This window comes from Bombina bombina, chromosome 3 (assembly GCF_027579735.1).
Source record: "Bombina bombina isolate aBomBom1 chromosome 3, aBomBom1.pri, whole genome shotgun sequence".
NCBI classification, from domain to species: Eukaryota; Metazoa; Chordata; class Amphibia; order Anura; family Bombinatoridae; genus Bombina; species Bombina bombina.
This window is the reverse complement of record NC_069501.1, coordinates 445,770,172-445,782,567: the sequence shown is the minus strand read 5'-3', so window position 1 is coordinate 445,782,567 and position 12,396 is coordinate 445,770,172. Positions and strand designations below refer to the sequence as shown.

Genomic DNA, 12,396 nt, shown 5'->3' with positions numbered 1-12,396 from the left:
ATATATTCTCAGTAGATAGTTTGTTGTCTAACTACATTTTTGCATCCATAAGATTGCTACCACAGTCCTCACAACAGGCCTGTTGTAAGCATAGATCCTAAATGATATGACATCCTATGATAGTCTTAATTAAAGAAGACTGTGGCATTAAAGGGGTTAACAATACGCTTAACCAAAATATTGGCAGAGGGAGGCAGCACACTGAAAATGAGGTTACAAGGACAGTGTACTTAGGCAAGCAGGTGTCAAGATTTAATTTTATCCAAAGATGGTACAAGGGCACCTTTCAAATGGGCTGAGCTCTCTCACCACCACCCCCATACACCCTGGGAGATTGCCTGTTGCTGCCTCTTTTCTATATAGATTTTCTATAACCAGTTTTGCTGTACTTTCAAATCAAGGAAAAAACCCTATTAAGAGAATATATATTTCTCCTGTTAAGTGTAGTCAGTCCATGGGTCATCATTACTTCTGGGATATTAACTCCTCCCCAACAGGAAGTGCAAGAGGATCACCCAAGCAGAGCTGCTATATAGCTCCTCCCCTCTACGTCACACCCAGTCATTCTCTTGCACCCAACTAATAGATAGGATGTGTGAGAGGACTGTGGTGATTATACTTAGTTTTTATATCTTCAATCAAAAGTTTGTTATTTTAAAACAGCACCGGAGTGTGTTGTTCCTTCTCAGGTAGAATTTGAAGAAGAATCTACCTGAGTTTTTGGATGATTTTAGCCGGCGTAGCTAAAATTCATTTTGCTGTTCTCGGCCATTCTGAGGAGTGAGGTAAACTTCAGATCAGGGGACAGCGGGCAGGTTCACCTGCAAAGAGGTATGTTGCAGTATATTATTTTCTGAGGAATGGAATTGACTGAGAAAATACTGCCAATACCGATATAATGTAAGTTCAGCCTTAAATGCAGTAGTAGCAACTGGTATCAGGCTGTTTATGTATATATGTGTACACTTCAGTATTCTGGGGAATGGCACTTCTCTGGGTAATACTATATGCATATAATCTTTAGCCTTAATTGCAGTGGGAACGTCTAGCAACAGGCTGCTTAATGACATTTCATGATATTTGATTTTAAACGTTTTTGCTGGCATGCTAAATTGTTTAAATATCTGAGGTACTGGGTGAAAAATTGTTTTTGGGCACTGTTTTTCCACTTGGCTGTCGTTTATTTTAATTTGAGACAGTTTACTGAACTTCCCTCACTGCTATGGGTGAGGGGGAGGGGCCTATTTTGGCGCTTTTGCTACGCATCAAGAATTCAGTCAAGTCTTTTTCTCTTCCTGCATGATCCGGATAGTCTCTACAGAGCTCAAGGGTCTTCAAAAATTATTTTGAGGGAGGTAATCACTCACAGCAGACCTGTGAGATTGTGCTTTGACTGTGATAAAAAACGTTTATATTTTGTACATTTTTTTCTGCTATTAAGGGTTAGTTATCCATTGCTAATGGGGGCAATCCTTTGCTAAATTTATGCCTTTACTGGGAAAAATCTGATTGTTATAATTTTTCCGGTTCCTTATTATTAAACTGTCATAATTTTTTTTCTGTGCTTCTTAAAGGCACAGTGCGTTTTTCATATTACTTGTAATTTGAGTGAAAAGTATTTCCAAGCTTGCTAGTTTAATTGCTAGTTTGTTAAACATGTCTGACTCAGAGGAATATCTCTGTGCTATATGTGCAAAAGCCAAGGTGGAGCCCAATAGAAATTTATGTACTAATTGCATTGATGCTACTTTGAATAAGAGTCATTCTGTACAAATTGAACATCATTCACCAAACAACGAGGGGGAAGTTATGCCGACTATCTTGCCTCACGTGTCAGTACCTGCATCTCCCGCTCGGGAGGTGCGTGATATTGTAACGCCGAGTACTTCAGGGCGGCCATTACAAATCACACTACAGGACATGGCTAATGTTATGACTGAAGTTTTGTCTAAATTACCAGAACTTAGAGGTAAGCGAGATCACTCTGGGGTGAGAACAGAGTGCGCTGATAATATTAGGGCCATGTCAGATACTGCGTCACAATTTGCAGAACATGAGGACGGAGAGCTTCATTCTGCGGGTGACGGATCTGATCCAAATAAACTGGATTCAGACATTTCAAATTTTAAGTTTAAGCTGGAAAACCTCCGTGTATTACTAGGGGAGGTCTTAGCGGCTCTGAATGATTGTAACACAGTTGCAATACCAGAGAAAATGTGTAGGTTGGATAAATATTTTGCGGTACCGTCGAGTACTGACGTTTTTCCAATACCTAAGAGACTTACTGAAATTGTTACTAAGGAGTGGGATAGACCCGGTGTGCCTTTCTCACCCCCTCCTATATTCAGAAAGATGTTTCCAATAGACGCCACCACACGGGACTTATGGCAAACGGTCCCTAAGGTGGAGGGAGCAGTTTCTACTTTAGCTAAGCGTACCACTATCCCGGTGGAGGATAGCTGCGCCTTTTCAGATCCAATGGATAAAAAATTAGAGGGTTACCTTAAGAAAATGTTTGTTCAACAAGGTTTTATATTGCAACCCCTTGCATGCATTGCGCCTGTCACGGCTGCAGCAGCATTTTGGTTTGAGTCTCTGGAAGAGACCCTTGAATCAGCTCCATTAGATGAGATTACACACAAGCTTAAAACCCTTAAGCTAGCTAATTCATTTATTTCTGATGCCGTAGTACACTTAACTAAACTTACGGCTAAGAATTCCGGATTCGCCATTCAGGCACGCAGAGCGCTGTGGCTAAAATCCTGGTCAGCTGATGTTACTTCTAAATCTAAATTACTTAACATACCTTTCAAAGGGCAGACCTTATTCGGGCCCGGTTTGAAGGAAATTATCGCTGACATTACAGGAGGTAAAGGCCATGCCCTGCCTCAAGACAGAGCCAAACCTAGGGCTAGACAGTCTAATTTTCGTGCCTTTCGTAACTTCAAGGCAGGAGCAGCATCAACTTCCTCTGCACCAAAACAGGAAGGAGCTGTTGCTCGATACAGACAAGGCTGGAAACCTAACCAGTCCTGGAACAAGGGCAAGCAGGCCAGAAAACCTGCTACTGCCCCTAAGACAGCATGAAGTGAGGGCCCCCGATCCGGGAACGGATCTAGTGGGGGGCAGACTCTCTCTCTTCGCCCAGGCTTGGGCAAGAGATGTCCAGGATCCCTGGGCGTTAGAGATCATATCTCAGGGATATCTTCTGGACTTCAAAGCCTCTCCCCCAAAAGGGAGATTTCATCTTTCAAGGTTGTCAACAAACCAGATAAAGAAAGAGGCGTTTCTACGCTGTGTACAAGATCTTTTACTAATGGGAGTGATCCATCCGGTTCCGCGGTCGGAACACGGACAAGGTTTTTACTCAAATCTGTTTGTGGTTCCCAAGAAAGAAGGAACCTTCAGACCAATCTTGGATTTAAAGATCCTAAACAAATTCCTAAGAGTTCCATCGTTCAAAATGGAAACTATTCGGACAATCTTACCCATGATCCAAAAGGGTCAGTACATGACCACAGTGGATTTAAAGGATGCCTACCTTCATATACCGATTCACAAAGATCATTACCGGTATCTAAGGTTTGCCTTCCTAGACAGGCATTACCAGTTTGTAGCTCTTCCATTCGGGTTAGCTACGGCTCCAAGAATCTTCACAAAGGTTCTGGGCTCTCTGCTGGCGGTGCTAAGGCCGCAAGGAATTTCGGTGGCTCCGTACCTAGACGACATTCTGATACAAGCGTCAAGCTTTCAAACTGCCAGGTCTCATACAGAGTTAGTACTGGCATTTCTAAGGTCGCATGGGTGGAAGGTGAACGTAGAGAAGAGTTCTCTCTTACCACTCACAAGGGTTCCCTTCTTGGGGACTCTTATAGATTCTGTAGAAATGAAGATTTACCTGACAGAAGACAGGTTAACAAAGCTTCAAAATGCTTGCCGTGTCCTTCATTCCATTCAACACCCGTCAGTGGCTCAATGCATGGAGGTAATCGGCTTAATGGTAGCGGCAATGGACATAGTACCCTTTGTACGCCTACATCTCAGACCGCTGCAATTGTGCATGCTAAGTCAGTGGAATGGGGATTACTCAGATTTGTCCCCTACTCTGAATCTGGATCAAGAGACCAGAAATTCTCTTCTATGGTGGCTTTCTCGGCCACATCTGTCCAGGGGGATGCCATTCAGCAGACCAGATTGGACAATTGTAACAACAGACGCCAGCCTACTAGGTTGGGGCGCTGTCTGGAATTCCCTGAAGGCTCAGGGATCATGGACTCAGGAGGAGAGTCTCCTTCCAATAAACATTCTGGAATTGAGAGCAGTTCTCAATGCCCTTCTGGCTTGGCCTCAGTTAACAACTCGGGGGTTCATCAGGTTTCAGTCGGACAACATCACGACTGTAGCTTACATCAACCATCAAGGAGGGACAAGAAGCTCCCTAGCGATGATGGAAGTATCAAAGATAATTCGCTGGGCAGAGTCTCACTCTTGCCACCTGTCAGCGATCCACATTCCTGGAGTGGAAAACTGGGAGGCGGATTTCCTAAGTCGTCAGACTTTTCATCCGGGGGAGTGGGAACTTCATCCGGAGATCTTTGCCCAAATACTTCGACTTTGGGGCAAACCAGAGATAGATCTCATGGCGTCTCGCCAGAACGCCAAGCTTCCTTGTTACGGGTCCAGGTACAGGGACCCGGGAGCAGTCCTGGTAGATGCTTTGACAGCACCTTGGACCTTCGGGATGGCCTATGTGTTTCCACCCTTCCCGATGCTTCCTCGATTGATTGCCAGGATCAAACAGGAGAGAGCATCGGTGATTCTGATAGCGCCTGCGTGGCCACGCAGGACCTGGTATGCAGATCTAGTGGACATGTCATCCTGTCTACCTTGGTCTCTGCCTCTGAGACAGGACCTTCTAATTCAGGGTCCCTTCAAACATCAAAATCTAATTTCTCTGAAGCTGACTGCTTGGAAATTGAACGCTTGATTTTATCAAAGCGTGGTTTTTCGGAGTCAGTTATTGATACCTTAATACAGGCTAGGAAGCCTGTTACCAGAAAGATTTACCATAATATATGGCGTAAATACTTACATTGGTGTGAATCCAAGAGTTACTCATGGAGTAAAGTTAGGATTCCTAGGATATTGTCTTTTCTACAAGAAGGTTTAGAAAAGGGTTTATCTGCTAGTTCCTTAAAGGGACAGATCTCAGCTCTGTCCATTCTTTTACACAAGCGTCTGTCAGAAGTTCCAGACGTTCAGGCTTTTTGCCAGGCTTTGGCCAGGATTAAGCCTGTGTTTAAAACTGTTGCTCCACCATGGAGCTTAAATTTAGTTCTTAACGTTTTACAGGGTGTTCCGTTTGAACCCCTTCATTCCATTGATATCAAGCTGTTATCTTGGAAAGTTCTGTTTTTAATGGCTATTTCCTCGGCTCGTAGAGTCTCTGAGTTATCAGCCTTACATTGTGATTCTCCATATCTGATTTTTCATTCAGATAAGGTAGTTCTGCGTACTAAACCCGGGTTCTTACCTAAGGTTGTCACTAACAAGAATATCAATCAAGAGATTGTTGTGCCATCATTGTGTCCGAATCCTTCTTCAAAGAAGGAACGACTTCTACACAATCTGGATGTAGTCCGTGCCCTGAAATTTTATTTACAGGCAACTAAAGATTTTCGCCAAACTTCTTCCCTGTCAAAAAGCTTCTGCTACCTCTCTCTCTTTTTGGCTTCGTAGCATAATACGTTTAGCCTATGAGACTGCTGGACAGCAGCCTCCTGAAAGAATTACAGCTCATTCCACTAGAGCTGTGGCTTCCACTTCGGCCTTTAAGAACGAGGCCTCTGTTGAACAGATTTGCAAGGCTGCAACTTGGTCTTCTCTTCATACTTTTTCCAAATTTTACAAATTTGACACTTTTGCTTCTTCGGAGGCTGTTTTTGGGAGAAAGGTTCTTCAGGCAGTGGTCCCTTCCGTATAAAGATCCTGCCTGTCCCTCCCGTCATCCGTGTACTTTAGCTTTGGTATTGGTATCCCAGAAGTAATGATGACCCGTGGACTGACTACACTTAACAGGAGAAAACATAATTTATGCTTACCTGATAAATTCCTTTCTCCTGTAGTGTAGTCAGTCCACGGCCCGCCCTGTTTTTTATGGCAGGTCTAAATTTTTAAATTATACTCCAGTCACCACTGCACCCTATAGTTTCTCCTTTCTCGTTTGGTTCTTGGTCGAATGACTGGGTGTGACGTAGAGGGGAGGAGCTATATAGCAGCTCTGCTTGGGTGATCCTCTTGCACTTCCTGTTGGGGAGGAGTTAATATCCCAGAAGTAATGATGACCCGTGGACTGACTACACTACAGGAGAAAGGAATTTATCAGGTAAGCATAAATTATGTTTTTTCCACTTAAAATTTAACTTTTACTAGTTATAGTTTCAAAAGGCAGCAGAAATAGAAGTTGTATCTAGCGTGCCAAAGACACAACTCTGTACCTGTGACTTGTATAAAGTACTTCAATGTTGCTGGCTTTAGGTTGTCTATCACATATGAGGAGGTTGTGATAGACAACCTAAAATCAGCAACATTGAAGTACTTTATGCAAGTCACAGGTACAGAGTTGTGTTTTTAACTATTTTTTTTGGCACGCTAGATACAACTTCTATTTCTGCTGCCTTTTTTAACTATAACTAGTACAAGTTAAATTAAGTGGGAAAAATATATACTTCATGTGTAGAAAGAGCATACTTTTCCCTAGTCTCTAAATAGGGTTTTTCCCTTGATTTAAATGTTGTAATATGCTCTAAGCACACTCCCAGCCAGTTACCTCCTTCTATAATATAGACAACAAGGTCAGCTGGGAGACAACAGAATTTTTGCCTTTTCCAGCAAATCTGAGATCACTTCCCTTTGTTTTGTTATGCTGTACTTTCAGTAAAGGTGGCAGCTTCTACACACAAAAGCAACCATTTTAAAATGACAGATTAAAGGAGATATTTGTAAACTGTTTAGTACATTCTAGCAGGTATAATAAGATTATTGGGAGCATGTTGAGGTAGGATACCTTTTAACAGCACAGCATCCCTTTGTTTGCCACTTAGTTGCAGTGTCAGTTGCATTATTGCAAGTGGCACCCAACTGCAAAATAGCAAAATAATAGCAGACTTAAAGGGACAGTATACACTCATTTTCATATAACTGCATGTAATAGACACTACTATAAAGAATAAGATGCACAGATACTGATATAAAAATCCAGTATAAAATGGTTTAAAAACGTACTTGGAAGCTTTCAGTTTAGCTCTGTTAAAAAGGTAGCTGGAAAGCCCACTGCAAGTGGGAAATAAGACACTCCCCCCTCCCCCTTCTTTTGCATATGAAAAGACCCTTTACACAAACAGGAGCAAGCTGGAGAAGGTAGCTGACGGTATTCAAATAAAACTTTTGGGGCTTGGTTAAGAGTCTGAAAATCAGAGCAATGTTCTTTAAAAATAAGCAAAATTATACATTTTTTTCAAAAAAAACTTCATGGGCTTTATAAATCATCTACAAAACATTTATGCAAAGAAAAAATGAGTGTATAATGGCCCTTTAAAGAGACATTTAAACTAGGGGTTCAGAAATCTGTTTAAAATTTAGGAGCTAGTAAGAATTATTAGGACCCAATGGAACCTGGGTTCCTCTTTAATATTGCCATTGAGGGGGGGAAAAATATTGTAACATTATGGTTTTAGTGTGTGTGTGTGTCCCTATTTATATGCTAGTTTATTGCAATATGGATCCAGCAAAACAATGAGTTGAGTAAAAGAGAGCTAGCTGGGTGTTTTAGTGCTAAAAAACATTGGACTACATTACAAGTGAAGCGCTATATATTGCTTTTATGAAAGCGATATTGGCGCTCCACTTTGTAATACCGGCGCAAAATAATGTGTGCTGGTATTACAAGTTAGTCGCAATGCAAACGTGAGCTCACGTTTTCATTGCTAGGAAGCATAGCTCTTACGAGTGCGCGCTCTCCATAGGCGCCATAGAAAGGGGGTAAGTAGCCCTGGGATGGTAGCAGTCAAATATATATGTATATGCTAATATACATATATACTTATGTGTTAATATGTGTATATACACATATAAATAAATAAAAAAAATCTCAGCATATACATATATATTTACTGGGAACACACAGTTCCCATTGACCGCAATGTAAAGGTACTTTTCCGTGCCGTTTACTTTTCTAACATCCCACTCCCACCAACTTTACTCCCAAAATACTGCTTAGTGCAGTAAATTTATTAAAAGTAAAGATCCTGACATAATTATTTTTTTAATAAACTACACTAGACAGTATTTGGGGCAGATTTATACAATTAACCAGAGATTGGATCTCTGGTTAATTTTATAAACACTAATTGCTAACACAAGCTTGCAATAGCAATAACCAGCCACTTTGCAGGAGTGCAGTAATTTAGCACTCCACTTGTAATTTAGCCCATTGATTATCACTTTTACTGTGATGGTAATACATTTTTTTTTTTTGGTAGTTTTGAGAATCTTAGAGACAGTTTACCCAATTTTTCTCTCCTTTAATTTGTTCCCAATGATCTATTTTACCAGTTGGAGTGTATTAACTTGTTTAGAAATTGCTCTTTTGCCTTTATAATGGAATTTGAAATTGCTGATTTAGCCTGTGGTATCCCTCCCTTTACTGACAGTTTCTATACCTACAGTATGTTTAGGCTATTGACAAGCTATGTAAACATAACTAGCAGAAAGAAAGTTGTAAAATGTTAATTTTCTTTCTAAGTATTGTATAGAGACAGAGATGAGAAAGGGATCCATTTGAGTGATAAGATAAGGATGTCGGATCACTCAGAAACCACAGCCCATCAAAATGGGATAAGCTTTTCAAAGAGCAAATCCAGCCGTTTACAAAAAGGATAAACTTCTCATACATTTTATACTCTGCAGCTGGTATAACAAGTCATTAGGAACACATTAAGGGGAAAATTATTTTACAGTGCACTGTCCCTTTAATTTCTTTCATACAGATAGAAAATTACCACTAGAAGGCAAAGATTTCCAAACCCCAGGAACTCTATAAAACCCCTCCCACCTCACTGGCAACTCAGTCTTGTCTTTGCCTCTGCTGGAGGAGGTTTACCCTCAGAGTACAGTAATTGTTGAGTGATGCATTTGGAGTATTGGTAGTGGCATATATTTCACCTATTGGGATTTAGTCACAAGCCTTTCCACGGATGTCGCTGGGACTTGTCCTTTCCCGTCTTCTGTTTTTGTCAATATACTCCTATTCCAGATTTTTTGCTGTTATGTTTTAGCACTGGCTTCCTACTGGTTTCCTCCAGTAGCAGAGGGCCTATTGGTAAGTACTTTATTTTTTTAATTTTATATTTGAGTATGTATGTAATTTATTAGTACAGGGAATGGGGTTTTTTGTTTGTTGTTGTCCCCCCCCCCCCCCCTAACCTTGTATTCCTTTATAGGAAGGAACTTTCAGACCAGTTCTGGCTCTAAAGCCTCCAAACTAATCTTTCATATTTTTTTCTTTCTTTCTAAATAGTGACTATTTGCATTTTTCTGCCATTTTATTTTGCAAAGTTAGTTTATGTCCATAAAAGTTTTATGGGAAGTTTATCTTCATGTTCCTATTCTGTAAAAGCATCAGTTTCCTAGGTTTGCTTTTCTGGTCTAGCATTTTTAGTTTGTTGCTCTACCGTTTGTTCTGGGTTCAGCTATTCCTATGTCTTGGGTACCCTTTTGTCTGTAATCAGAACTCGTGGTATTGCAGTGTTTCCTTTTCTCAACTTTTTTTTTTTTCCTCTTAACAGTTGTTTCTTCAGCATCATGCATGAAAACATATTTTTTTCCAAAGTTTGCTTATTTGAGATTAATTTTCCATGAATTTTTCCTTGACAGTTTTAAGGAGTATAAAGCCAGTGTCCGCCTGTTTAAACTTTTCTTTCTTTTCCCTTGGTTGCTCGTTGCATGTTGGCGGCTTTGGATGCTATTCAGTTTTTCCTTCCATAAGGCAGGGAGACTCCACAAGTTCATTCCTTACTGTTGAGAAATACACCTGGCCACCAGGAGGAGGCAAAGACACCCCAGCCGAAGGCTTAAATATCCCTCCTACTTCCCCTATCCCCTAGTCATTATTTGCCTTTCGTCACTATTGGAGGTGGCAGAAGATTTGGATAGTCCTGTATGGGTATGTTCCCTTCGAGAAAGGACTGGAGTTTTAAGTAATCATGTCAACCTCTCAGTGAGAGTATTGATGAAAGTTAGTCTGGAGATGCAGGGAAAGTTTTTCTGCGAACCCATCCAGACTGTTACTAACAGCACACTTAAGTCCATGTCAGAAGTACTGCTGCAAGACTGTCAAACTTGAGAGGCTGTGCCTGTTCCACAGCATGGATCCTGGAGGGTAAGACCATTTTTTATCTATACATTGTAAAAATATAGGGTCACAGTGTGGCTCCTTTTTATACCTTGATCGAATCAAGGGTTAATATCTCCTTCAGGGAGATTATTTGAGCAGTTTGGAGATTTATATCTGCTTAATGAGGTTTTTTTTTTAGGCTCATAGCCTGTGGTGAGTGCCCCAGCCATTGGGAGTATTAAGGTAATGTTTTTTTATATAAAAGAGTTTATTTTTAATTGTCCTTACTGTGGGTATATTCAAAGCTATAGAGGACTCTGACACTACATTAGAAGGTTCCGGTCCTTCTTTACCGATTTAATCCTGTTTATATTGTGAGGAGGCTGCAGTTGGCCTGCCTGCTCAATTTTGTTCCATTTGCCTAAACACTGTTCTAAAGTCTAAGAAGAGAGACAAGCCTGCTAATACGCATAGCGCTATTAGCCCTTCTGAACTGTCTACTTGTCAGGAATCTGTGTCCCGAGAAATGACTACCCTCTCTACATTACCTGCTCCACAGGCAGTTCCTCGTGGCTCAAATAATCCTCCATCTGTAGGGGGCTTTTATTCCAGCGGACTTTACCGCGCAGTTACAATCGGCAGTGTCTGCCTTACCTCGCTCTAACAAACGCAAGAGAAAGGTTAAACTTTGTTCTCCTGACCTTGAGTCATCTAAATATTTGTCGAATTTAGCTTCTATAACCCAGCTATCCAAAGATGAGTTAAACTCTGTCGGAGACTAAAGCGGAGAAACCCTCCTTTAGATTTAAAATTGAGCATTAAAGGAGGTTCTGTCTACTCTAGAGGTTCCAGAGGCTACAGAACGCTAAATTAGACAAGGTTTACGAAGATAGGAAGGTCCCTCTGGCTTTTCCTGTGCCAGTTAAGATGGCGAACATTATTAGTAACAAATGGGAAAGAGAAGGAACTTTTTTTCCCCCTCGTCTACTTTTAAAAAATTATTTCCGGTCCCTGACTCTCAATTAGATTTGTGGGGATCCGTACCAAAGGTGGATGGCGCTATTTCCCCATTTGCTAAGCATACTACTATCCCTCTGGAGGATAGTTCTTTGTTTAGAGAGCCTATGGATAAAAAAATGGAAACTTTTCTGAGGAAGATGTTTCAACATACAGGGTTTTTATTTCAACCAGCGGCTGCTGGAGCAGCTACCTTAATGGTGCAACACTCTGTCGGAGCTCATTGAGGTGGAGACTCCCCTCGAGGATATTCAGGAGAGAATTAAGGCACTGAGAATTGCTAACTCCATCTGTGATGCGAATATGCAGATTATTCGCATAAATGCAAAGGCTGCTGGGGTTCTAGCCCGCCGGGCTCTCTGGTTGAAGTCTTGGACTGTGGATCTGACTTCTAAATTCATACTCCTTTCTCTTCCCTTCAAGGGGAAGATTTTATTTGGTCCAGGGCTGGACTCCATTATCTCTACGGTTACCGGAGGGAAAGGTGCCTTCTTTCCGCAAGATAAGAATAGGCCTAACGGACGGCAACTGTATAATTTCCGTTCCTTTCGTGCTGACAAGTCGCAACAACAGCAGTCCACTTCCATGTCCAAGAGTAATTGGAAGCCCACTTACTCCTGGAATAAGTCCAAACACACTAAGAAGCCTTCCGAGAACAAATTGGCATGAAGGGGCAGCCCCTTCTCTGGGATCGGGTCGAGTAGGGGGCAGATTGTCTCTCTTTTTTCAGACGCTTGGTTCCAGGGTGTACTGGATCCTTGGGTCCTGGAGGTTGTATCTCAAGGATACAGGATAGAATTCAAGTCTCATCTGCCCAGAGGCAGATTCCTTCTCTCCAGTCTTTCGACAAGACCAGAAAAGAGGGCTGCCTTCTTAGGTTGTGTATGGGATCTCTTCTCTCTAGGAGTAATTGTCCCGGTGCCTACAGCAGAAAGAGGTTTGGGGTTTTATTCAAAACTTTTCGTGGTTCCAAAGGAGGGAACTTT

At 41.5% G+C, this 12,396-nt stretch overlaps 1 protein-coding gene across 1 annotated transcript in view; it reads left to right on the top strand.

The window, feature by feature from the left end:
- Positions 1-12,396, top strand: part of RSBN1 (round spermatid basic protein 1) — a 201,335-nt gene that overhangs the window by 122,426 nt on the left and 66,513 nt on the right. The gene's annotated exons all lie outside the window — the stretch shown is intronic.